The sequence below is a fragment of the Anomaloglossus baeobatrachus genome, chromosome 6 (genome assembly GCF_048569485.1).
Source record: "Anomaloglossus baeobatrachus isolate aAnoBae1 chromosome 6, aAnoBae1.hap1, whole genome shotgun sequence".
Lineage (NCBI taxonomy): Eukaryota > Metazoa > Chordata > Amphibia > Anura > Aromobatidae > Anomaloglossus > Anomaloglossus baeobatrachus.
This window is the reverse complement of record NC_134358.1, coordinates 567,372,593-567,389,286: the sequence shown is the minus strand read 5'-3', so window position 1 is coordinate 567,389,286 and position 16,694 is coordinate 567,372,593. Positions and strand designations below refer to the sequence as shown.

At 49.6% G+C, this 16,694-nt stretch overlaps 1 protein-coding gene across 5 annotated transcripts in view; it reads left to right on the top strand.

The window, feature by feature from the left end:
• LOC142243676 (uncharacterized) overlaps positions 1–16,694 on the top strand; it is a 128,384-nt gene that overhangs the window by 84,092 nt on the left and 27,598 nt on the right. The window contains exon 1 of one of the 5 annotated variants that reach the window (XM_075315820.1): positions 14,159–14,212. The exons of 3 other annotated variants lie outside the window; for them this stretch is intronic. The gene's annotated coding sequence lies outside the window, so the exon portion shown is untranslated. Of the gene's footprint in view, positions 1–14,158; positions 14,213–15,253; positions 15,547–16,694 lie in introns of those variants that run through there. One more of the 5 variants, XM_075315818.1, reaches the window with a different exon arrangement.

Sequence of the window (16,694 nt, the reverse complement as noted above, 5' to 3'; positions counted from 1 at the left end):
ATGTATAATGGCACGATGTGTAATGGCCCGATGTATAATGGCACGATGTGTAATGGCACGATGTATAATGGCCCGATGTATAATGGCACGATGTGTAATGGCACGATGTGTAATGGCCCGATGTATAATGGCACGATGTATAATGGCACGATGTGTAATGGCACGATGTGTAATGGCACGATGTATAATGGCACGATGTATAATGGCCCGATGTATAATGGCACGATGTGTAATGGCACGATGTGTAATGGCACGATGTGTAATGGCACGATGTATAATGCCCCGATGTATAATGGCCCGATGTGTAATGGCACGATGTATAATGGCCCGATGTGTAATGGCCCGATGTATAATGGCACGATGTGTAATGGCACGATGTATAATGGCCCGATGTATAATGGCACGATGTGTAATGGCACGATGTGTAATGACACGATGTGTAATGGCACGATGTGTAATGGCACGATGTATAATGGCACGATGTATAATGGCCCGATGTATAATGGCACGATGTGTAATGGCACGATGTATAATGGCCCGATGTATAATGGCCCGATGTATAATGGCACGATGTGTAATGGCACGATGTATAATGGCCCGATGTATAATGGCACGATGTGTAATGGCACGATGTGTAATGGCACGATGTATAATGGCACGATGTGTAATGGCACGATGTGTAATGGCACGATGTATAATGGCACGATGTGTAATGGCACGATGTGTAATGGCACGATGTATAATGGCACGATGTATAATGGCACGATGTGTAATGGCCCAATGTATATGGCACGATGTGTAATGGCACGATGTATAATGGCACGATGTATAATGGCACGATGTATAATGGCACGATGTGTAATGGCCCAATGTATAATGGCACGATGTATAATGGCACGATGTATAATGGCACGATGTATAATGGCCCAATGTATAATGGCCCAATGTATAATGGCACGATGTGTAATGGCCCAATGTATAATGGCACGATGTGTAATGGCACGATGTGTAATGGCACGATGTATAATGGCACGATGTATAATGGCCCGATGTGTAATGGCACGATGTATAATGGCACGATGTATAATGGCCCGATGTGTAATGGCACGATGTATAATGGCACGATGTGTAATGGCCCAATGTATAATGGCACGATGTGTAATGGCACGATGTATAATGGCACGATGTATAATGGCACGATGTATAATGGCACGATGTGTAATGGCCCAATGTATAATGGCACGATGTATAATGGCACGATGTATAATGGCACGATGTGTAATGGCCCGATGTATAATGGCACGATGTGTAATGGCCCAATGTATAATGGCACGATGTATAATGGCACGATGTGTAATGGCCCAATGTATAATGGCACGATGTATAATGGTATGATGTGTAATGGCACGATGTGTAATGACCCGATGTGTAATGGCCCGATGTATAATGGCACGATGTATAATGGCACGATGTGTAATGGCACGATGTGTAATGGCACGATGTATAATGGCACAATGTGTAATGGCCTGATGTATAATGGCCCGATGTATAATGGCCCGATGTATAATGGCACGATGTATAATGGCACGATGTGTAATGGCACGATGTGTAATGGCCCGATGTATAATGGCACAATGTGTAATGGCCTGATGTATAATGGCCCGATGTATAATGGCCCGATGTATAATGGCACGATGTATAATGGCCCGATGTATAATGGCACGATGTGTAATGGCCCGATGTATAATGGCACGATGTGTAATGGCACGATGTGTAATGGCACGATGTATAATGGCCCGATGTGTAATGGCCCGATGTGTAATGGCCCGATGTATAATGGCCCGATGTGTAATGGCACGATGTGTAATGGCACGATGTATAATGGCACGATGTGTAATGGCACGATGTATAATGGCACGATGTGTAATGGCACGATGTGTAATGGCACGATGTATAATGGCCCGATGTATAATGGCACGATGTATAATGGCACGTTGTATAATGGCACGATGTGTAATGGCCCAATGTATATGGCACGATGTATAATGGCACGATGTATAATGGCCCGATGTATAATGGCACGATGTATAATGGCACGTTGTATAATGGCACGATGTGTAATGGCCCAATGTATATGGCACGATGTATAATGGCACGATGTATAATGGCCCGATGTATAATGGCACGATGTATAATGGCCCAATGTATAATGGCACGATGTATAATGGCCCAATGTATAATGGCACGATGTGTAATGGCCCAATGTATAATGGCACGATGTGTAATGGCACGATGTATAATGGCACGATGTGTAATGGCACGATGTATAATGGCACGATGTGTAATGGCACGATGTATAATGGCACGATGTGTAATGGCACGATGTGTAATGGCCCAATGTATAATGGCACGATGTATAATGGGACGATGTATAATGGCACGATGTGTAATGGCCCGATGTGTAATGGCACGATGTATAATGGCACGATGTGTAATGGCACGATGTGTAATGGCCCGATGTGTAATGGCACGATGTATAATGGCCCAATGTATAATGGCACGATGTATAATGGCACGATGTATAATGGCACGATGTGTAATGGCACGATGTATAATGGCACGATGTTTAATGGCACGATGTGTAATGGCACGATGTATAATGGCACGATGTTTAATGGCACGATATATAATGGCCCGATGTATAATGGCACGATGTGTAATGGCACGATGTGTAATGGCCCGATGTATAATGGCCCGATGTATAATGGCACGATGTGTAATGGCACAATGTGTAATGGCACAATGTGTAATGGCCCGATGTATAATGGCACGATGTGTAATGGCACGATGTATAATGGCACGATGTGTAATGGCCCGATGTATAATGGCACGATGTGTAATGGCCCGATGTATAATGGCACGATGTGTAATGGCACGATGTATAATGGCACGATGTGTAATGGCACAATGTGTAATGGCCCGATGTATAATGGCACGATGTGTAATGGCACGATGTATAATGGCACGATGTGTAATGGCACGATGTATAATGGCCCGATGTGTAATGGCCCGATGTATAATGGCCCGATGTGTAATGGCACGATGTATAATGGCACGATGTATAATGGCACGATGTATAATGGCCCGATGTGTAATGGCCCGATGTATAATGGCCCGATGTGTAATGGCACGATGTATAATGGCACGATGTGTAATGGCCCGATGTATAATGGCACGATGTGTAATGGCACGATGTATAATGGCCCGATGTGTAATGGCCCGATGTATAATGGCCCGATGTGTAATGGCACGATGTATAATGGCACGATGTGTAATGGCCCGATGTATAATGGCACGATGTGTAATGGCACGATGTATAATGGCACGATGTGTAATGGCACGATGTATAATGGCACGATGTATAATGGCACGATGTATAATGGCACGATGTATAATGGCACGATGTATAATGGCCCGATGTGTAATGGCACGATGTGTAATGGCACGATGTATAATGGCACGATGTGTAATGGCCCGATGTATAATGGCACGATGTGTAATGGCACGATGTATAATGGCACGATGTGTAATGGCACAATGTGTAATGGCCCGATGTATAATGGCACGATGTGTAATGGCACGATGTATAATGGCACGATGTGTAATGGCACGATGTGTAATGGCACGATGTATAATGGCCCGATGTGTAATGGCCCGATGTATAATGGCCCGATGTGTAATGGCACGATGTATAATGGCACGATGTGTAATGGCACGATGTATAATGGCACGATGTATAATGGCACGATGTATAATGGCACGATGTATAATGGCACGATGTATAATGGCCCGATGTATAATGGCACAATGTGTAATGGCACGATGTGTAATGGCACGATGTGTAATGGCACGATGTATAATGGCCCGATGTGTAATGGCCCGATGTATAATGGCACGATGTATAATGGCACGATGTATAATGGCACGATGTATAATGGCACGATGTATAATGGCACGATGTATAATGGCCCGATGTGTAATGGCACGATGTATAATGGCACGATGTGTAATGGCACGATGTGTAATGGCCCGATGTGTAATGGCCCGATGTATAATGGCACGATGTGTAATGGCCCGATGTGTAATGGCCCGATGTATAATGGCACGATGTATAATGGCACGATGTGTAATGGCACGATGTATAATGGCACGATGTGTAATGGCCCGATGTATAATGGCCCGATGTGTAATGGCCCGATGTATAATGGCACGATGTGTAATGGCCCGATGTGTAATGGCCCGATGTATAATGGCCCGATGTATAATGGCACGATGTGTAATGGCCCGATGTATAATGGCCCGATGTGTAATGGCACGATGTATAATGGCCCGATGTATAATGGCCCGATGTGTAATGGCACGATGTATAATGGCCCGATGTATAATGGCACGATGTATAATGGCCCGATGTGTAATGGCACGATGTATAATGGCCCGATGTATAATGGCCCGATGTGTAATGGTGCAATTTTTTTATGGCACATAGCACGATGTATATAACATGGCACATTGTATTATGGAACTTCGGTTTTAGGTCAGTCCCTTTCTTGGATAATGTTTGGCGTTATTTTTGTGGAGGGGGGGGCATTTAGACTCCTGCTATGGGGCTCCTGATTTCTACGTACACCCCTGACCGTCTGCAAAGAAAAAGCTGTGTTTATCCTCCTCTAACCTGGTCCAATGTACCCAGGCTCCTTTTTGCTCCACACTCCAGAGCGTCCTGGGGCAGGCGGCACAATGCGGTGACATCACGGAGCCGCCAGTACAGGACAATGACGACTTATAATCTGCAGGACAGAGGGGTCGGGCCGGGGTCCGCTGCTCATCACTCTACCACAGGATCTAACTGTATCGGCTCCCCGGTGATCTGGAGCATTACACAAGTGTTTGGTGCTAGTGATGCCACTGACGAGCGCCATCACCACCTGATCACATCAATATCTGCGACCAGAGCATTATATGTGCTCAGAGATGTCCCCTCCCCCACACAGGGTTATTATATAATACGTCTTTGTATTGGAGATTATCTAGTGCCATCTGCTGGTCATAAGAGGGAATTGCATGTGCTCCAAAACGTGCGCCAAAGCTACAATAGTTATTATTAGAGGGTTTGTCCACGCCTCGGACAACCGCTTCTTAAATATTATATTCCTTGGAGTAAAATAAACATTACAGATACCTCCGCACGCACCGGTGCTGTCCCAGCAATGTCTGCACCGAGTCTCCCGAGGCTCACCTGACTTTGTTATGCCATATTGTTATGTATCTGTTACACTACACATACTAAATCCCATCTACTAACATCAACACATAAATCACGCATGACAGATGATACTATAAAATACACATCCTACAGAAAAAATGTCACGCTAGGTACGGGGAAGTAGCAAGCGAGCGGCAAAAGGGAAGGGAAACCGTGCGTCTAGGGAAAGGGGAGATGGTGACCCCTGATCAAACCTACTGCTGGACCCTGGGGTCCCTCACCGCCCTAGATAGGCTCCACACCTATGCGCCAAGCTGAATACCTGACCCTAGGTATCCCTAGTGCTGGACCCTAAATAGGGAACGGGTGGGATGAGCTCTTCATCAACCCCACTAAACACTACACAAGGAGGACACACAACTTATCTACAGGTGATTCAGGTAGAAGTTCAGCAAAGCTTTAGCAACGATACCACAGAGGAGTACAAGCCACCTGCTTGCAACCAGGGCTAGAATGAACTGAAAATATCACCAGCACCAGTTCAGGGAAAATGGGAGTATTTAAGCACAATGGGAATACTGATAATCAGCAGCTGGACGGAAGAAGAGCTCCGCTGGGTCCTAAAGGGGAAGAGATGAAAATCCAGCAGGAAATCTACCTAATACAATGAATACTACTGTAACAGCAGTAGCAATAGAAAGTTAACAAGCATTCTGCGCAGCCAAACGCTGTGACCTTCTATGGTCAGAAACCACAGGACTGTCTGTCACCCGTGACAAAAATGCAATATGCATTAAAACACTTTACACTGCCGGTCACAAGATGGCGCTGATCGCTGCACTGCTCCGGCTCTGCTACATCACTAGCCGCACTGTATAGCAGCAGAACGTAGACATTTACTTTAATAAACATTATATGTACATTGTAGGGGGGGAATCCGGCCCCTCTGACATTACAGATTCTTCTAAGCTTTGTTGAGTAATGGGAAGGACATAGCGGTGACCATTGTGCAGAGAACACAATCCGAGGTTCTCGCGGTCTGGGAACATCACCGCCGCGTAGAATACGACGTCTTCCAGATCAGGAGCTTTCTTGGAACGATTGAACCCAAAACTTACAATCATCTTGGAGGCTTTCCATCTTCTCCTCACCAAAGGTTAAGCTCTTTCTTTCTCCATTGTCCGCTGTTGTAGATTCTCCACGCGTTTCACAAACCATATGTGGAGCCCAAGACGTCTCCTGGTCTCCATCATCAGCCGGGTCTCCTTCATGCACAAAGTCTGGGATATGTCTCCTGGTCTCCATCATCAGCCGGGTCTCCTCCATGCACAAAGTCTGGGATATGTCTCCTGGTCTCCATCATCAGCCGGGTCTCCTTCATGCACAAAGTCTGGGATATGTCTCCTGGTCTCCATCATCAGCCGGGTCTCCTCCATGCACAAAGTCTGGGATATGTCTCCTGGTCTCCATCATCAGCCGGGTCTCCTCCATGCACAAAGTCTGGGATATGTCTCCTGGTCTCCATCATCAGCCGGGTCTCCTCCATGCACAAAGTCTGGGATATGTCTCCTGGTCTCCATCATCAGCCGGGTCTCCTCCATGCACAAAGTCTGGGATATGTCTCCTGGTCTCCATCATCAGCCGGGTCTCCTTCATGCACAAACTCTGGGATATGTCTCCTGGTCTCCATCATCAGCCGGGTCTCCTCCATTCACAAAGTCTGGGATATGTCTCCTGGTCTCCATCATCAGCCGGGTCTCCTCCATGCACAAACTCTGGGATATGTCTCCTGGTCTCCATCATCAGCCGGGTCTCCTTCATGCACAAAGTCTGGGATATGTCTCCTGGTCTCCATCATCAGCCAGGTCTCCTTCATGCACAAAGTCTGGGATATGTCTCCTGGTCTCCATCATCAGCCAGGTCTCCTTCATGCACAAAGTCTGGGATATGTCTCCTGGTCTCCATCATCAGCCGGGTCTCCTCCATGCACAAAGTCTGGGATATGTCTCCTGGTCTCCATCATCAGCCGGGTCTCCTCCATGCACAAAGTCTGGGATATGTCTCCTGGTCTCCATCATCAGCCGGGTCTCCTTCATGCACAAAGTCTGGGATATGTCTCCTGGTCTCCATCATCAGCCAGGTCTCCTTCATGCACAAAGTCTGGGATATGTCTCCTGGTCTCCATCATCAGCCGGGTCTCCTCCATGCACAAAGTCTGGGATATGTCTCCTGGTCTCCATCATCAGCCGGGTCTCCTTCATGCACAAACTCTGGGATATGTCTCCTGGTCTCCATCATCAGCCGGGTCTCCTTCATGCACAAACTCTGGGATATGTCTCCTGGTCTCCATCATCAGCCGGGTCTCCTCCATGCACAAAGTCTGGGATATGTCTCCTGGTCTCCATCATCAGCCGGGTCTCCTTCATGCACAAACTCTGGGATATGTCTCCTGGTCTCCATCATCAGCCGGGTCTCCTCCATGCACAAAGTCTGGGATATGTCTCCTGGTCTCCATCATCAGCCAGGTCTCCTTCATGCACAAACTCTGGGATATGTCTCCTGGTCTCCATCATCAGCCGGGTCTCCTTCATGCACAAACTCTGGGATATGTCTCCTGGTCTCCATCATCAGCCGGGTCTCCTTCATGCACAAAGTCTGGGATATGTCTCCTGGTCTCCATCATCAGCCGGGTCTCCTTCATGCACAAAGTCTGGGATATGTCTCCTGGTCTCCATCATCAGCCGGGTCTCCTTCATGCACAAACTCTGGGATATGTCTCCTGGTCTCCATCATCAGCCGGGTCTCCTTCATGCACAAACTCTGGGATATGTCTCCTGGTCTCCATCATCAGCCAGGTCTCCTCCATGCACAAAGTCTGGGATATGTCTCCTTGTCTCCATCATCAGCCGGGTCTCCTTCATGCACAAAGTCTGGGATATGTCTCCTGGTCTCCATCATCAGCCAGGTCTCCTCCATGCACAAAGTCTGGGATATGTCTCCTTGTCTCCATCATCAGCCGGGTCTCCTTCATGCACAAAGTCTGGGATATGTCTCCTGGTCTCCATCATCAGCCAGGTCTCCTCCATGCACAAAGTCTGGGATATGTCTCCATTGTTTTTCATCCATGTCCTCTCCACAGATGGAGCAGAAGACGTCAGGAGTGATCTTCTAGATGGAGCCATCATTCTTACATATATTTATAGACTGATTAAGAAAGAACCTTTGAGTGTAAACCAAGACTGGGTGACAGACCTTTCACATAGAGGCATCTTCCCTCAGCAAAACAGTAGATTTCTGTGATTTTGTAGCACAAGCACCTGCAATACCCAGCGTGAACAGCAGAGGGAGCCGGTGTATATCACCAAACTGTCTCTGCTGTATCCACAGTTAGAGCTGTGTTCTGTACTCAGGGGTTGTCACCCAACTTTCCAGGTGTCCTGAAGGGTTAATCAGATACAGCCCGTCTGCAGGAATATCTCTGAAGAAAGTTCCAGACTTCTAATATATATAGAGCCTTTATAATCACCCAGCTTTCCTAGACATCTGACCGGCAACTATCAAACATGGAGGATTCCTGGGGAGGCAGATCAGCGCTGGGGGGGTGAGATATTGGGAGTCACCCAGCTTTCCTAGACACCTGACCGGCAATTATCAAATATGGAGGAATCCTAAGGAGGCAGATCAGGGCTTGGGGCGGTGAGATATTGGGAGTCACCCAGCTTTCCTAGACACCTGACCGGCAACTATCAAACATGGAGGATTCCTGGGGAGGCAGATCAGCGCTGGGGGGGGTGAGATATTGGGAGTCACCCAGCTTTCCTAGACACCTGACCAACAACTATCAAACATGGAGGATTCCTGGGGAGGCAGATCAGCGCTGGGGGGGGTGAGATATTGGGAGTCACCCAGCTTTCCTAGACACCTGACCGGCAACTATCAAACATGGAGGAATCCTAAGGAGGCAGATCAGCGCTGGGGGGTGAGATATTGGGAGTCACCCAGCTTTCCTAGACACCTGACCTGCAATTATCAAATATGGAGGAATCCTAAGGAGGCAGATCAGCGCTGGGGGGTGAGATATTGGGAGTCACCCAGCTTTCCTAGACACCTGACCTGCAATTATCAAATATGGAGGAATCCTAAGGAGGCAGATCAGGGCTGGGGGGGGGAGATATTGGGAGTCACCCAGCTTTCCGCAGGGGTGATCAGATATCTTCTCCCTCTGGCAGGCTCAGACGCACCCCGTGCAGACGACGCTTCCTCTCGTTCAGTTTATTTTGGATTTTCTTTACGGGCGAAAGCGCTGATCCGGGATCATTTCTATTTTATTTGGCGTCTCCGCTGGATCATATCAGATGGATCTTGGCATCTGCATTAGGGCGAAGCGGAGGAGGCTCAGACGGAGGGTCGAGTATCGCAGATCACAGCAGAAGTTCCTAATAACATCGTCTGATAATCCAGAATATCTGATCTTCTGGAGTGGCCTCAATAGGAAAGTGCGGCCGTTCAATGACCCAGACTTCAGGACAGCAGGTGGCGCCATGGAGCACGGGTATAAAACTACGAGCAACCCGAAAATGAGATCCCTCAGGAGGCCGTAAGGTCTGAACGTGCATCTAGGAAAGTGACCAGAAACTCCATCATAGCTACATTGTCTATTAGAAGCTGAAGCTGTCCTCCATACTTTACCCTGCAGCTCAGCTTTTTCAGTTTGGTTGCTTTGTAAATCAGCAGCGAGTCAATGTCTGGAGAGATGATCAGTCATGGCTAAGTACAAGAAAGTAAACCACCAATGAGTAAAAGGGGAGGAGCCTCAGTAAGGAGGAGTCTAAATAGGAGGGAGGAGCCTCCATGGAAGGCAGGTGTCAAAGGTGTGTCACAGTTGACACACAGCCCTGTGGTGTCCGGCTGCAGAAGGTCGCTGTGTTTGGCTGCACAAACTGCTTCTTGATATTTCATTGGTGTGAATGGAGTTCTATGTATCTTCCAGGGATAACTCTTTCCCCTTTAGGACCCTGCGGATATCTTGGCAGTCCAGCTGCTATTCCTTATTCCCACTCTCTGTGTCCATTTCCCCTTGATTTGTTGCCAGTGATAGTTACTTCTATACTGACCAGAATGCCATCCGTTGGCTTGGAGTCACCTGTGGAGACACGTTGTTGTGTGTTGCTGTTGTGTCGCCCTGGCAAGCCAGGGGACACAGGTCACACACCACCACACCCTACATCCCAGGTAGGAACACCTAAGCTAACCAAAAATCCTTGTTGCCTTCCTCCAGAGGCTGATGATTCACACCAGGGGGTGGGCCAGGCGGTTGGCTCCGCCCACCGAGGAGATCACAGCTCTGGAGGCAGGAAGTACCAGGCAGTTAGATGGAGATAGAGTTTGGAGGAGGAAGTGGAAGGAGTGGAGGAGTAGCCCAGCCAGGGCTAAAGTAAACAACTAAGTGAAAGTGAAGAAGAAAGGTAGTAAAGGAGGAAAGCAAGAGTGGTGACAGAGAGAAAAGCCTGAAGTAGTCCAGCTGTGTGCAGGACAGGTCAGCAAGGTCAGCAACGGCGGTGACTGTCTGGAGGGGGACCGTTTGGAAGTTCCTGGAAGGACCCCGTTGGCTGTGTGCCCGGTGGTCTGGAGCAGTGTTCCGAAGGACAGTCAGCACCAGGGCAGGGGCCTCTCGGACCCCGGCAAGGCTTGGAGTCGCCATAATTTGCCGAATCCGTCAGTGAAGGGGACGTAGATCCCCCAACAACCAAGTCCCGAGTGAAGGCAACAGCCCAACCTGTACAACATCGCCACCGCCAGGGCACCAGTTTCTGAGGGCCAGCGCCTGCGGGCAAAGAGTAGAGCTCCTCCGGTCCAGCTTGAAGCCGGGGAGCGGGTTACCGGTGGGGACCCATCGCAACCAACAAGTAAACAAAGGTGCAAGGAAGAGGGACATCACCGTCACCTACTGGGAGAGCAAGTGCAGCCGTCCGTGGGACCGTCTTACCAGCCGTTTGGTTTACCGTAAAAACTGTGTCAACGTCTCAGGCTGAGTGAGTACCACAGTGCCGCAAGGCACCGCGCTGCCCCCGCGTCCCTGCGCCCACCAGGCCCTGCACCTCCCAAGCCATCACCGGGCCCCGGGATCACCAACCCCTACCCACGGAGGGGCAACACAACACCTGGCTGCTCCGCATCACCATCCCCGGGACCCCCGCATTGAGCAGCGGTGGTGAAATCACCACAACCGTGGGTGGCGTCACGGACAATAAACAATCCCCACACCCAACAACCCCCTTTCACTCACGGGCGAGGAGGGCCGCTCGAGAAACCCCCGGGATCCGGCCCACCGCTCGAGCCACCACTGAGCAGCAGCCGCCGGACCCGAGCAGAAGGGGTGAGCGTAGTGTGCTGACACCCTCCTCCCCGCCCGCGACACTGTCATTCTCCCAAACTCATCCTGCAGATATGTTGCTTGTTTGTGTTCCCTTCTTTGTTTTCTGTGTGTTCTTTAGGATTTACTGGGGTTGACTAGCGCTCATCCCGTCCGGTCACTGTCTAGGGTCTATATCAGGGTCAGCAAAGGGCAGGTATCCTGATCGGCGTATAGTTACGGAACCTATCTAGGAACATCAGGGGAGCCAGGGGTCAGATTTTACCAGGGGTCACCATCTCCTCCCTCCCCTAGAGACAGGGTTTCCCACTCCCCCCTTTACCATTCATCTGGTATCCCCCCATACCAAGCGGGACAGCAAAAGCCCTAATAAGGGGCTGGATTCTGTAATATTTCTCCAGGCAGATTTTGGGGGTTGTAGCAGCTTTATGACCTGGGGGTCCCCTCCAGCCGATACATTGTAGCGGAACCTGCAGAATAAATGGAAGAAATGATACAATGTAACAGTGATCAGAGACATTATTCCAGCGGGTGGGGGAGGGGCGGTGAGCGCTGCCGGCGGCCCTGGTGCGGCTGCCGCCCCTCATCCTGTGGTCAGCGCTCCGTCATCAGACCCTGGCATTATTTCCTGACTTTTATTCGGGTTATTCAGTTCTCATCTCTTCATGATATTGTGTAAGCTGCGGCCGAGTCTGTGACCAGATGGGGGGGTTAACCCTGTAATGACATGATGGGTACCACACTGGGGGGGGGGGGGGTAGCAATATACCGGACAATAGGAGTCTCCCTCTATGATAGTGGTGCAATGAGCTGCGGAGTCATATTATCACAGCGCCACACATGCTCCGCACAGCATTTCATAGTGGATATAAAAAGTCTACACGCCCCTGTTATAATCCCAGGTTTTTGTCATGTAAAAAAATCCCACAAGAAGAATCATTTCAAAACGTTTTCCACCACAAATGTCAGCGATAATCTGTAGGAATACACTGAGAAACAAACTGGGGGGATTATAATTATTATTACCCAATTATAAAGGGTGTCCACACTTATGCAAACACATTACTTTAGTTCAATGCTAAAGTAATGTGTTTGCAAAAGTGTGAACACCCTTTCATAATTAGGGATTTGATTGTGCTCATAATCAGCCGCCCACATTTGCTCTCGTGTTACATAGCAGTCAGTGCTCGGCCTCCATTATTCACTTCTGGGAAAGTTTCTCTGTTCTAGGAGGAGTTTTCTGACATTTTCTTATTTGCATTTTACAGTAAACAGCTGAGAACACAGCAAAGGGATCTCATTGTAGAAAGGTATCAGTCAGGACACGGGGACAAAAACATTATTAAGGCTTTAGATCTACCATGGACACTGTGAAGTGGCTTTAATTTGGCACAAGACTGAAGAAAAATAATCCGGGAGGTGTCAAGAGGAGACAGCAACATTAAAGGAGCTGCAGGAATTTCTGGCCAGTGCTGGTTGTGTTCTGCATGTGACAACAATCTCTCATGTTCTTCATTTGTCCAGCCTGTTCGGTCGAGGGCAAAGATGGATGATAATCATCCAAGAAGGGTTTTCTTGTGCCAAAACCTTCATCAAATCTGACAAAATCATGAGGGAGATGTGTTATGGATGATGAGACCAAAGGGGAACTTTTTGGCTATAATTCCAAAAGGTACATTTGGCACAAAGTAAACATAGAACATCAGCACCATACCCACAGTGAGGCATGGTGGGGGCAGTATTGTGCTTGGGGGCTGTTTTCAGCAGCTGGACCTGGGGCTTTAGTCAAGGTGGAGAGAATGATGAACAGAACAAACCAGTCAATTCTGCAACAAAATCTTCAGGCCTCTGCTAAAAATAACTGAACCTGAAGAGGAATTTCACCTTTCAGCAGGACAAGACCCCATGAGACAGCTGCTTCATTAGAAAAGGATAAAAGTTTTGGAACAGCGCAGGTGGAGCCCAGGACTGAATCCAACTGACAATCTGTGGTGACCTGTAGGGGGCGCAGTACACATTAGATGCCCCCACAACCTGACATGTGAGTGAAGAGGGGGCAAAGATCAGAGATTCCACATGTGATAGACCCTAACCCCAAAACACTCAAAGAGGCAGAAATTCAAAGGGGACTTCACCAAAGTATTAGTGTAAGGGTGTGCAGATTTATGCAACCACATCGGTTGAATTGAATCGTTTGATCCTTCCTTCTGGCCATCCTGCATGTCTTACGATCTGTGTTACCTCCCTCATCTTTCTTCATCTCATTAGTATCTATTATTTCTGGAGCCTCCAATAACTCGTGATTCTGACGTTTTCTTGGTTTGCAGTGAAAGTGTCATTTGTGTTTCAGACCGACCTGATAATTTTGGAGGGGGGTTGAAAACTTTTGCACTGTATGTAGAGGCTGTTTGTTTTTAATAACCGCAGTGTCCGGTCAGATTCTGATTATTCTGCGGTTTTGGTGGAAATTCCCTTAATTCTGTTATTTCTTCTGACTCCTCGTCTCGCCCTGTCCGGAGCGGTCCTGCGGGGATTGTCCCGGGTCCATGTTCCCCGGGGCCCGGCGGTGAGTCAGGGTGAGTCACTATAAAGCCCCGGCTGCTGGACCGTGACTGCACGGGGCGAGGTGGAGCCCGCAGATGGAGGGGGCTGCACTGACACCCATGGACCACATTCTCCTGCCAGAAAGATCCGTCTGACATTCCACAGAGCCAGAGCAGCGCTCCTCACCCCTCCAGAGCAGCGCTCCTCACCCCTCCAGAGCAGCGCTCCTCACCCCTCCAGAGCAGCGCTCCTCACCCCTCCAGAGCAGCGCTCCTCACCCCTCCAGAGCAGAGCTCCTCACCCCTCCAGAGCAGAGCTCCTCACCCCTCCAGAGCAGCGCTCCTCACCCCTCCAGAGCAGCGCTCCTCACCCCTCCAGAGCAGCGCTCCTCACCCCTCCAGAGCAGCGCTCCTCACCCCTCCAGAGCAGCGCTCCTCACCCCTCCAGAGCAGCGCTCCTCACCCCTCCAGAGCAGCGCTCCTCACCCCTCCAGAGCACCGCTCCTCACCCCTCCAGAGCACCGCTCCTCACCCCTCCAGACCAGCGCTCCTCACCCCTCCAGAGCAGCGCTCCTCACCCCTCCAGAGCACCGCTCCTCACCCCTCCAGAGCAGCGCTCCTCACCCCTCCAGAGCAGAGCTCCTCACCCCTCCAGAGCAGAGCTCCTCACCCCTCCAGAGCAGAGCTCCTCACCCCTCCAGAGCACCGCTCCTCACCCCTCCAGAGCACCGCTCCTCACCCCTCCAGACCAGCGCTCCTCACCCCTCCAGAGCAGCGCTCCTCACCCCTCCAGAGCACCGCTCCTCACCCCTCCAGACCAGCGCTCCTCACCCCTCCAGAGCACCGCTCCTCACCCCTCCAGAGCAGCGCTCCTCACCCCTCCAGAGCAGCGCTCCTCACCCCTCCAGAGCAGCGCTCCTCACCCCTCCAGAGCAGCGCTCCTCACCCCTCCAGAGCAGCGCTCCTCACCCCTCCAGAGCAGCGCTCCTCACCCCTCCAGAGCAGCGCTCCTCACCCCTCCAGAGCAGCGCTCCTCATCCCTCCAGAGCAGCGCTCCTCACCCCTCCAGAGCAGCGCTCCTCACCCCTCCAGAGCAGCGCTCCTCACCCCTCCAGAGCAGCGCTCCTCATCCCTCCATAGCAGCGCTCCTCATCCCTCCACAGCAGCGCTCCTCACCCCCCAGAGCAGCGCTCCTCACCCCTCCAGAGCAGCGCTCCTCATCCCTCCAGAGCAGCGCTCCTCATCCCTCCAGAGCAGCGCTCCTCATCCCTCCAGAGCAGCGCTCCTCACCCCTCCAGAGCAGCACTCCTCACCCCTCCAGAGCAGCGCTCCTCACCCCGGGGAGAGCAGAAGAGGATCAGACAGAGGTAACACCCCAATATATCACCCCAAAACCCATAAAAACCCCAGAAGGGGTAGCATGATACTGAATTGATCTGTGCATCTGATTCTGTCCTGTGTGATACTGTCTGCTGAGCTGTGTATCTAATCCTCTTCTGTGTGATACTGTCTGCTGAGTAGTGTATCTAATCCTCTCCTGTGTGATACTGTCTGCTGAGTAGTGTATCTAATCCTATACTGTGTGATACTGTCTGCTGAGCTGTGTATCTAATCCTCTCCTGTGTGATACTGTCTGCTGAGCTGTGTATCTAATCCTCTCCTGTGTGATACTGTCTGCTGAGCTGTGTATCTAATCCTATCCTGTGTGATACTGTCTGCTGAGCCATGTATCTAATCCTCTCCTGTGTGATACTGTCTTCTGAGCTGTGTATATAATCCTATCCTGTGTGATTTTGTCTACTGAGCCATGTATCTAATCTATACTGTGTGATACTGTCTGCTGAGCTATCCATCTAATCCTCTCCTGTGTGATACTGTCTGCTGAGCTGTGCATCTAATCCCATACTGTGTGATACTGTCTGTTGAGCTGTGTATCTAATCCTATCCTGTGTAATACTGTCTGCTGAGCTGTGTATCTAATCCTATCCTGTGTTATTTTGTCTGCAGAGCCATGTATCTAATCTATAATGTGTGATACTGTCTGCTGAGCTGTGTATCTAATCCTATCCTGTGTGATACTGTCTGCTGAGCTGTGTATCTAATCCCATCCTGTGTGATACTGTCTGCTGAGCCATGTATCTAATCTTATCCTGTGTGATACTGTCTGCTGAGCCGTGTATCTAATCCTCTCCTGTGTGATACTGTCTGCTGAGCCGTGTATCTAATCCTCTCCTGTGTGATACTGTCTGCTGAGCTGTGTATCTAATCCTCTCCTGTGTGATACTGTCTGTTGAGCTGTGCATCTAATCCTCTCCTGTGTGATACTGTCTGCTGAGCTGTGTATCTAATCCTCTCCTGTGTGATACTGTATGCTGAGCTTTGTATCTAATCCTATCCTGTGTGATACTGTCTGCTGAGCTGTGCATCTAATCCTCTCCTGTGTGATACTGTCTGCTGAGCTGTGCATCTAATCCTCTCCTGTGTGATACTGTCTGCTGAGCTGTGTATCTAATCC